This window comes from Palaemon carinicauda, unplaced genomic scaffold (genome assembly GCF_036898095.1).
Source record: "Palaemon carinicauda isolate YSFRI2023 unplaced genomic scaffold, ASM3689809v2 scaffold219, whole genome shotgun sequence".
Lineage (NCBI taxonomy): Eukaryota > Metazoa > Arthropoda > Malacostraca > Decapoda > Palaemonidae > Palaemon > Palaemon carinicauda.
This window is the reverse complement of record NW_027169799.1, coordinates 105,972-116,920: the sequence shown is the minus strand read 5'-3', so window position 1 is coordinate 116,920 and position 10,949 is coordinate 105,972. Positions and strand designations below refer to the sequence as shown.

Here is a 10,949-nt window from a genome sequence, read left to right as displayed (position 1 = left end):
CATAAATCGCAACTCCGATTTCAACTACTGTATTAATAAAAGAAAATCTACGGCTTTCCATACAAACTTTCGGACTCGCGATGGACTAGGATGAAGATTCTTCTTCCCCTCCGACGTTGCAAATTGCAGACGACGGAAGTCCTCTGAATGACCCCTTGGTTGAAGAGTTAATTGTCACGCTCTCCACTCCTGTTGACGACGATACCTATATGAATAAAGAACGGGAAATCCAAGAAAACACTGAAACCTCTCTGTCTCCCAGGAAATAAGAAATGCTCCCTCTTCTCCTCCTCCTCCTGACCTTTAAGCTGCAAAGAAGCACCACCAAACTTCTTCAAGCAGCGAAAATATTGCTTTAAACTAAACCTAAATACTTCTGATGACGAAACCTCGCCTTCAACTGATGCTAATACTCAATCTCCAATTGTTTCTCCTAGAAACTTCCAACAACTACCAGATATAGAAAACACCTCTAGACCTATTGCAAGTGAAAATGACAATACAAATGCAAACCATGACTGGACTGTCGTTGACAGTAAAGGTAAAGGTAAGCAATCCAATGTTCCTATTCCTCCTACTTCAACTAACTTTTCTAAGTTCAAAGTAGTTAGTACTAAGAGATTCTCAACGAGAACATTGAATAGGAATGGGCTGAGGAATCCCCCCTGTGGAGTGCCATTTTCCAGAGGGAGGAAAGGAGAGGTGGCGCCTTGAAAAGGGACCCTAGCTTCCCGATCTTGAGTATACTTATGAACCAAGGACAGAAGATGACTTCTAACTCTTTTGCCAACCAGAGAGAAGAGTATAGCAGGTGCACTTGCAAGCTCAAAAGCCTCCTCAAGATCAAGGAAGACTACCAGGCTTTTGGAATTATTGATGGTGGCCATAAGGTCTATAATGCATTCCTGAGTGCCAATACCCTCAGTGAAAGTATACAGCCTATGGTGAAGGTTTCCAACCTTCCATTTCAGTCGGTTCAGGACCATTCTTTCCGCATCTTTTTCTGTGTTAGGTGATAAGGGCTATGGGCCTGTGGGCATTTCCTTCTTTAGGTTTAGGGATAGGGTGAGTATCTTGTTGCCTCCAGAGCATGGGTCGAACTCTCTCAGTGTGGGTCTTATTGATAAGAAGGAGGTAAATTCCCTTGGCTGAATCGCCCATGTGTTTGAGCATGCTATAGGTGATGAGATCAGCACCTGGAGCAGTGTCCTTGGTCTTGGAAAGGGCAGCATTAAGCTCATCCATGGTATACCAAGTGTCGGTATCATCAGCCATGCTGTATGCAGCAGTAACCATGGTCATCCTAATAGGGTTGAGGACCCTTTGTCGTTGTTGGGACTCAAGAGAGAGGTTATCGGTCTTGGTACGGTTTGCAAACCCTTGTGCCAATTTGAGAGCTTCAGCTGGAGGATCTGGATGAGAGACCCTTGATTTGGGTCTCTTTCTGGAAACTATGTTAAACCAGCTCCAGATTTTTATTAAAGAAGTAAAAGAGTTAACCATGGTGCATCAGTCAAACCATTTTTCTTGTTTTACTTCATCTGCAACCTGAGCAGAGTGCAAAGCTACCCTAGTCAGGTTCAGATTAAGTCGCTTATTCATGGCTTTGATCCTGGGGTTATAATACTAGGCATCTTTAAGATCTTTGGTAAAGGCCTTTCTCTTAGGCATAGAGGTAGCGGCTGCCTTACTTAGTTGATCATTAAGGGTTTGTAGGATGATATCAGAATTCTCAGGAGGATCAACAGAATAGCTGTCAGCCCATGTTGTCATGTGCTGCTCAAAAAGATCCCATTTAGCAAAGTCAGGGTTCCATCTCCTTGGGGAAGGAGGAGCGTCAGGCAAATTCTCCAACCATAAAGAGAAAGTAATACCATAGTGGTCACTCGTTAAAAGAGGATGCAGGTCCCAAGAGGAGTTATTGCATAAGTTGCTGGAGACGAATGTGAGATCCAAGCGTCCCCCAGCAATATGAGTGGGTATATCAACATTGTTGAGGAGTTTCACCCCAGGAAAATCCTCAAGCAATGAGTGGAGATGGTTCCCAGTAATATTGGTGGGGGAAGTTGACTTAAGGAAGGGATGATGGGTGCTGAAATCTCCTGCAAAAAAGGTATCCCGAGTCTCAGCAGCCGCAAAAAGCAGATTGGCATCGGGTAAACTTGCAAGACTTTTGTAAATGTTTTGTATACTAAGTGTAGTTCTTAATAGGGTAATCTGAATGATAAGTGATTCTGCTTCGTGGCAATCTATATCATTAATTCTTTTGGAGGGAATAGTATTTTTGATTAGTGTAAGGAAGCCACGAGTAGTGTTTGTAAAGTCTTTTCTGTAAACTGTGTAATTAACTAATGAAAATTGAGTGTTTTCTTTAAGGAGTGTTTCCTGCAAGAGAATAACATCTGGTTTTTGTACAGCTACCTGAGACTATAGAAGTGCAAATTTTGTCCTCAGACATTGAATGTTCCATTGTAACACATTGAGTCTATGGTTATTCTCTGGTAGAGGGAAGGAAGGTGGGCTCATATCACTGTCAGAGTCCGCGAAAATTACTGTTGTAAAAAGGCTTGCAATAATGCATCGCAAATATACCTTATGGCGGACATTAGGACGTCATCAAAGACTAAACCAGGAAATATTTTCTGTATAAAAGTGACTACGGCTGGTTCCAAAACACTAGGTTGGAGGAGGAAGCTAATGATAGGATGGGAAAATGTAGGTGGGGAGGATGATTGGGGAGGATTTTTCTTTGGAAGGGTGGGATAATGGAGGCTGGAAGAGGTGTTAGGGGCTGGAGGGATAGAGTCTTGAGGTGTTGAGTGTTGAGAGGTATAGGTTACTTCTGAGGGGTTAGAGGATGTTGTTTGGGGGCAGAGATAGGAAGAGATTGGGGGTGTGTGTTGTATCTGGGGGATCTTGGAGATCGGGGAGGTCTTTGGGGTTTTGGGTGGGGGGGCTGGGATTTCAAAAAGGGAAGTGGGTTGTTGAGGGGAAGGAATGGTAGGCCTAGGTTTGGGAGGAGTGGTTTTGGGTCTGGTGGAGCCTGTTAGGGCAGCACCATAGGATAAGTATTGGTTTTGGGGCTTGGGTCTGGGATAGTAGTTTTGGGTGGGAGGTTGTTGTGTGGTGGTAGGATGTTGTGAAGGACCAGCCATTTGTTGATTCTGAAAGGTTTGATTTTTTTCTAAAGGAAATTCTTTTAAGTCTCTCAGGGCATCGATCATTCCAAGTATGATGAGATCGATGACAAGAGAAACATCTGGGTTCAGTCGGCTCACCAGCCTTATATTTGTCAAGACAAATAGAGGTGTCGTGCCGTCTGGAACAGACACCACAAACAGGGTGGGTAGCCTTGCAGTTGTCTTTGTGATGACCATATCTTTGACAATTATGACATCTCAGGGGGGTAGGGGTATAATCCTCAACACGGAATTTACCCCAGATTCCAAGGTCCACTTTTTCTGGAGGAGGACCTTCAAAGGTACACTTTACTTTGTTAGAGATGCCTCCATCTTTAGGGGAGCATCTCTCTGCTTTAACTATAGCCTTATGGGCTAACAGCCTGTCTACATTATATTTGTGGGAATACCCACATACAATGTAGATTCTCCTAAGTTTGGAGGGATAAAGTTTAATAAGGGAAGGCATTTGATTAAGTATATCAAAAGCTGCCTGATCATGAGGAGAAAGGATCATATCCCCCTCTAAGTTTGGTTTTACAGTAATGTTTATTCCTTTGAACTTATTTTCAATATTTATCACACTGTCATAGGCACTGACTGTGTTAGTATTTACTACTTTAAATTTAGAAAAGTTAGTTACAGTAGAAGGCAAAGGAACTTGAGCTTGGATTGATTTTATTGGAATTGGAATTTTCAGTTTCATTCTCATTTTCATTAGGCCTATGTGATTGTTGTTTGGTTCTAGGAGAAACAATGGGAGAATTGGGGTTAGATGGCGAAGTTTCGTCATCAGAGTTGTTTAGATTCAGCTTCAAAGCAATGCTTTCGCTGCTTAAGGAAATTTGGTGGTGCTTCTTAGCAGCTTGAAGATTAGGAGGAGGGGAAGATGAAAGATTCCTTTTTCTTTGGGAGTTGTCTATTTCCATGTCCTTGTTTGTTGCATTATCTTCTTCAACAGGAGTGGAGAGGGTGTTTAGTAGTTCTTCCACTAAAGGGTCGTGGATGGGGCCTCCGTCATCTGCAATTTGCAGAGTTGGAGGGGAAGAGGCATAGTCGTCCTCATCCATATCGATCTCTGATATGGGTATGCAGTTCCAGCAGAGTTTCGTTAATAAATCGCAGTAATGGCGTTGCTATTTTTCGGTTCTGCCGAGGCAACCAAGGAGCTCCGAGCTCTCACGTCTAGTTGCAACTGAAGTTGCAAAGAGACTGACTGATGCGATCGCATTTTCTGTATAGGCATGTGCGAGCGTTAGAGCAAAATGGCTGGTGTGATTTTGTGTGTTGGTGTTGATTATGTTTGGTGATTTTGTAAATGTTTTCGTGCGAGTTTGTGGGTGTGTGTTTGTATTTGTGGTTTGTGTTTTGGTGTGTTATTGATTTTCTCGAGAATTTTTGAGTAAGTTAAGGTTGAGGGGCTGGGTTTTCAAACAGGAATGTAGAACGTTGAGAGGAGGGAATAGTGTGTCCATGACCAGGAGTAGGTGTTGCAGGACTGGATGAATTGGTTAGGGCAGCTCCATAGGAGGAGTAGGTGTGGCCCCTAGGCCTAGGATGAGAACATTGGGGAACAGGATGCTGTTGAGCAGGTTGTTGAGGATTGGGGGCAGCCCAACGAGGGTTGGGTCTTCTTGCACGTAATCCTTCGAAGGCGCTGTGGTCAGCGTTTGTTCCAGATGTGGCGAGTCGGGTGACAAGCTGGACAGCGAGGTTGAGTGAGCAGAATTTGTTTGTATTTGTCTGGGCAAAGAGAGGCATCATGTGTCTTTGAACAAATACCACAGATAGGGTATGGAGTCGACAGTAAATAAATCGAGGGAGGAAAATTAATGATATTCACTTTTTTATTTTGGGTCACTGAAAATTTTCAATTTTCTTTTACCAGTCCCGCTCACTCGCCTCTCACGCCCTTGATTCTTACTGTATATTCGAAATTGAAGGGGGGGAGAGAGAGAGAGAGAGAGAGAGAGAGAGAGAGAGAGAGAGAGACTAGGAAAGCTTCTCTGAATAGGAATGTGTGCAGCTTACAAGAACAACGTATGGGGTGGGTGGAGGGTGTCACCTGCAATAAAGCAGATGATTCAAAAGTAATATGACATGCATACCCAAATAGATGCAGCAAATAGATGAAAAAACATGGCTAACGGTATAGCATTTTGTCTTAAGTTATATCTAAATTTGTAAGAGGTCTTTGGTTTCAATATTAATTGCCCGTGTATAACACTTATCTTAATCCTGCCACACTTATAAGTAGCAGTAGCTTTGCTATAATTTCAAATGCAAGTACTACAATTGATGCTTTCATATATCCATATGTGTGCGACACTCGGAACATAGGAAAGTTAGTGATAGTGGTAGAGATAGGAACCTTATGTATATATACTCGTTTTGAATGAGGCTGACAGGACCTCACTCTTAAATAAGGAATGCAACACACATTGAAAATATTGCTAACTTCAAAAGAGGTAAGGAAATGACTGACTGACTGACTGACTGATCGACTCATCTTACCTTTGATGCCCACATATTGATACCCGGTATGCACTTGGGCTAGTCTGTGATGGCTTTGGCATCAGAAGCTGGTTTCTGTATTTTCTCAGGAGGAAACTATCTCTTGGAAAAATGGTGGAGAGCACAATCTTTCTTGGCTTTGCAGTGCAGAAAACATTGCAACTACTCTGTACTTGAACAAAAGTAGCATCCTATGAGCATTTTCAAGGGCAGACTTTATCATGAGAAACTGGCCTTCATCCATCAGGCTCGTCCATAAAATGCAGTTCAGAGCTGCATTGTTCTCCTCAGGGTAGATTACGCAATGCATGGTCCAGAGGCTCACTCTTCTTTACTCTTGATATTTGCAAGATCAATTTTCACTATCCAATGGACTCTGTAAAATGAGAAAAGTCAAGAGATTATCTCATAAATAAATACACACACACACACATACAGTGAAATATTTACATGACAATATGTGCATTGACAAAACATAAAATGAGAATGATAGATGATAGACGGAAATTAATAACAACAGAATGGGTCCCTAGATACTGTAAATACAAGCAGGGAAAGGAATATAAAGACGATGGATTGACGAACTGCAAAATTTATAGGTGGACTGGCATAGAAAAACAAAAAACACACAAGTGGAAGGGCATGTCTGAGGGCTTTCTTCTGAAATGGACTAAGAATAAGGTTTTCTTAGCTTGTCAGTCCATCGTCTTTTCTTCTTTCCCTGCTATATGATTGTTTTAATGTTCATCTAATCAAACTGTATCCATAATTGTGTATATCATATATACATATGTATAATATATATACTGTATATACTCATTTATATTTTTATATCTATATTAATATTATACTGTGCATATTTATTTATTTATTTATATATATATATATATATGTATATATATATATATTATATATATATATATATATATATATATATATATATATATATATATATATATATATATTCACACGTGTCTAGACCCAAACATTTTCTTAGCTCGTCAGCCCATCGTCTTTTTCTTTCCTGCTATATGTTTGTTTTGATATGTTCATCTAATTATAAACTGTATTCATGTGTATATATATATATACATTTATATATAATATATATGTATATATACAATATATACTTCTTTGAGAATACATTTTATAATTAGATAAACATATTAAAACAAACTTGTAGCAGGGAAAAGAAGAGAAGACGATGGACTACCGAGCTAGGAAAACGTTGGGTCTAGACTCTCATAGAAAGGACTAAAACAGATTTGAGTGCAAGTGACATATCTGAGACACACTTATATATATATACATACATACATACATACATATATATATATATATATATATATATATATATATATATATATATATATATAGTCAATTCGACTTTTATTACAGCAGAGTTTCTTATGAAAGGATAGGTTGAGGTTTTCTGAAATAGCAAAAGCCATCGCACGAACAGCTTTGCTCAAGAAATAAATCGTGGGCTTTATAGAGAGAGAGAGAGAGAGAGAGAGAGAGAGAGAGAGAGAGAGAGAGAGAGAGAGAGAGAGAGAGAGAGAGGACTCCCTTCAAGTGGTCCTCCCCTTCATCATTGCAATGGAGCCTTCAAACCCCTCTTGAACTGGAAAAGGGTGCAGAATCTGAGGGGCTACCAAAACCGAACACACACAGTTGATTTGGAATTCAGGTTTCGAAGTAGGCCTACTCAGGATCGAAATCTAAAGCCAAAAAGGATCGTTCTTTCAGATTGCCCGGCAAAGTCAGGCAGGGGTTCCTAGCACAAGGCACTTGCCCCTAAACCAAAAAGGTTTTTAAACTACTCATACACAATATAATTTCGTTTCCCATAAAAAATTATATTCCTAAATTCCACAGAAGATATTATTTGTTGAATGAAGGAGATTCCAGTTTTCTGGATGAATGTTTTAAAAGACAAAAGTTAAAAGGAGCAGGAATAGAATGCAGTGATTCTGAACTTGGAAAGGCCTAGAACTATGGCCGGGGAGATCGTTCAGAAAAGAGGAAACCCCAGCCATTTGCTCTATGAAGTTTGAATAAAGGTATTATGATAATTAAACAAAGTTAAAAGTAAACACATGGAAACTAAAAAAGCAGAAATGTCCCCGAGAGAAGTGGTTGAGAGTGTAAGGATTGCTTCTGAAAAACGATCTTACAGTAATTAAGTTTCAAAGTCACGACCAGTTGAAGGTTACAGGAAAATTACAGTGATAGCAGAAAGCGTATTAATTGGCCAATGCACACTTTGCCGCCATTCGCCACGTGTTGGATAGCGGTCCCCCCCCCCCCCCCCCGTAGTGACCAAGAATGAAGAGGATCGCCCTACTTTTGAAACATAACAATCACTGACGTCACTTCTTACTTCTCCACTAAACTTTGTTACATAAAGCCTTGCAAGATTAAAAATACTCACAAAAGGAAGATTTTCGTAGACAACCGTCGCTGATCTTCATTGAAGGAGACACCAAATCAGACTGCAGAGATTACTGGTTTTAAGTAAGGCGTTGTCCAGCCGATTATTCTGCTTGAAGTCTATCGGAGATCCTTCTTGAGTCTGAGCCTGTTTTGTGAAAGAAATTTATTTGAAATGATGTACTTTCGAATATACCTGGCAAGTCTCACAACATTCTATGGCATACTAAATTAGCAAGTAGGTCTATGGATAATATGTCACCGTGCAAATACAAATAAAGCATATGTGAATGAAGCAACACATTTCGTAATTTCAATGCAATATATTCAGAAAAAAAATGTATTGCATAATCATGCTTAATACTTTCATCTCACCTTGATTGATGATCACTGTGGGATTGTGACTTTATTTGACCGATTGATACGGAACATCACACAATCGTTGTTTCGACAATTGAACGCCTGTCTGTGTCTGTTGCTTCGGTGAGGCAAAGTTGAAACTTGGGAAGAGCAACAGCACCATGTTGACCTTGCAGAGTCAATGGAGGAATGGCCGGGTGACTGTCGTCATCGTGTAGACTGTGTAGTCGGCTCGACTCGTCGTCTCACTAGGGTGGAGACTGGGAGAGTGGAAGGAAGGAGGCGGTCCTTAGCCATGCGAGGAGAGAAGGGAGATCTCTCTACAGTTTGGTTGGGGGAGGAAAGCGGTGGGGGGGGGGGGGGGGGGATTAGGGGAAGGTAGAGGAGGAGAAGAAGGCGGAGCTTCATTAAGCATTTGAACTTTGGTGTGCTGGTGACGACGATATGGCGGGAATTCGATCAACACATCCCAAACAAACATAATTCTGTTGCAACTTTACACATTTCTTTTCTCATATGTGCATGTGGAAGGAGGACATGCCTGAGGCCTTTGTCCTGCAGTGGACTAGCAAAGCCTCATGATGGTGATGAGGATATATATATAACATTTAGAAGGCTTAACTCCGTTACTTCCTAAAGTGTATAATGAGATAATTGGTGGTTCATTTGACTTTGATTTAATAACAAGAGGACATTTTTAGTCTTCTGATCATCCAGCAAGTCTCTCCTCAAAGGATAAATATATTAATTGAGTCGAAGAAAAGATTTTCTCAATTAGTCCCAAGAGAGAGAGAGAGAGAGAGAGAGAGAGAGAGAGAGAGAGACTTCTTTGCTCAATCCAATGAATGGTTTTATAAAGAATCTCCAGAGTAAAGGAGTGAAAAAGAATGAAACCAAGACAGAACAAAAGAGAAAGAAACTTATTTTTCATAACTGACTCATTCGTTCATGATTTGTCTCAGTTGTTTGAGCTTACTTTCTTCTTTTTTTGTTTTGATAAGTTTGATTATGTTTTTCTTTATAAAATTTTTATATTACGCAGTTCAATATAGTTTTAAAAGTTACGTGAACGATATGAATTTCTGACAATTTAAAACATTGTAATCTGTATTAAAGAATTTAAAACATTCCATTAAGAGATAGTTCCAGAAATAATGTTTCTTTTCAATTCTTACTATTTAATTACTCTGAGGTTTAGTAAAAGAAAATGAAGATTTCAGACTGAAAGAATTAAGAATAACCTTAATTTCCGCTAGAAAAAAAAAACAAAGAAACAATAAGAAAAAATATAATTCGGCACTGCAAGTTTTTGATAAACCGACATATAATAAGTCTTTTATATTTCGTATGTTACTGTTGTTAGAATATTTGATTTCAATTGTTCATTACTTCTTATATCGTATATCTATTTCCTTATTTCCTTTCCTCACTGGGCTATTTTTCTCTGTTGGAACCCTTGGGGTTATAGCATCTTGCTTTTCCAATTATGGTTGTAGCTTAGCTAATAATAATAATAATAATGATGATAATAATAATAATGGCTTAGCTAATAATGACAATAATAATAATAATAATAATAATGACTGTTACTATAAGAGAACTTGAAAACCACCACAACAGAGTTCAATGCATTTCGGTCTTTTACTTTTGTCTTGTTCTTTTTTTTTTTTTCTCAAATAACATGAGATTTTCGGATGCATTTATTGTTGCGGGTTACTCTGCGTTGTCAGCCTAAAAGTCTTTCTCGTTTTATTAAAATTTCAGTCGTCATACTTGAGTGATGGATGTGATAGAGCAGAGTTATGCGGAAGAGACACACGCACCTATCCTCGGTAAAGTGACGAGTTTGGTTCAAGAAGGGACTTGAAATATTAGTGTTTAAGTCACACAGAGGGATGTGAGGAGGAGCCTTAAAAATGACAATTAGATTTGGGTATAAAGCTGGGGCAGAGGAAAATGAGTTATGAACGGATTGTGTAATAGTTGATGTTTATCTGTGTGGTAAGGTGTTCTATGCTGTGCACCATTTCAACAGGTGGGATTCGTTCACGATTTACTTGCGAAAAAGCAAATCATAACCATTATACTGTTTCCTCTTTTAAATTAGGAAAAGCTAACTAGTACATGTTTTTATGTATTGTTCTCTACCATAGACGCCTTTAGCCACTTGGAGAGACAGGTGCCAGAAGAGTTCCGCCCTCTGGTATCTCAGCAAGTCCTGTGATGAAGCTACTAGGCCAAAACTCTTTTTCATAAGTCCAGTAAATAATGGTACTGTACCTAGCCACAGCTGAGAAGACCTAGAGTCGACAGCCAGATTCGAACTCGGTCTGACTGCTGCTCAGCTGCTTGGCCAGTCACTCACCCAGCTGACTACGGATTCGGTGGATCCCATAGTATCAACTTGGCATGTTCAGCTATTGACTTTGAGGAAGAAAAAGTTCCGACGTATCTGCGGAGTTA

The 10,949-nt window shown here is 39.8% G+C and overlaps 1 long non-coding RNA gene across 1 annotated transcript; it reads right to left on the bottom strand.

Annotated features, from left to right (window-relative positions):
- Positions 1 to 3,905: 3,905 nt before the first annotated feature.
- On the bottom strand, positions 3,906 to 8,759 carry LOC137636052 (uncharacterized). The gene is made up of 3 exons (XR_011042904.1): positions 8,502 to 8,759; positions 8,128 to 8,274; positions 3,906 to 6,069 (listed from the first exon to the last, which is right to left on the bottom strand). It is a non-coding gene; the product is annotated as an uncharacterized lncRNA (long non-coding RNA).
- Between the last annotated feature and the right edge of the window lie 2,190 nt (positions 8,760 to 10,949).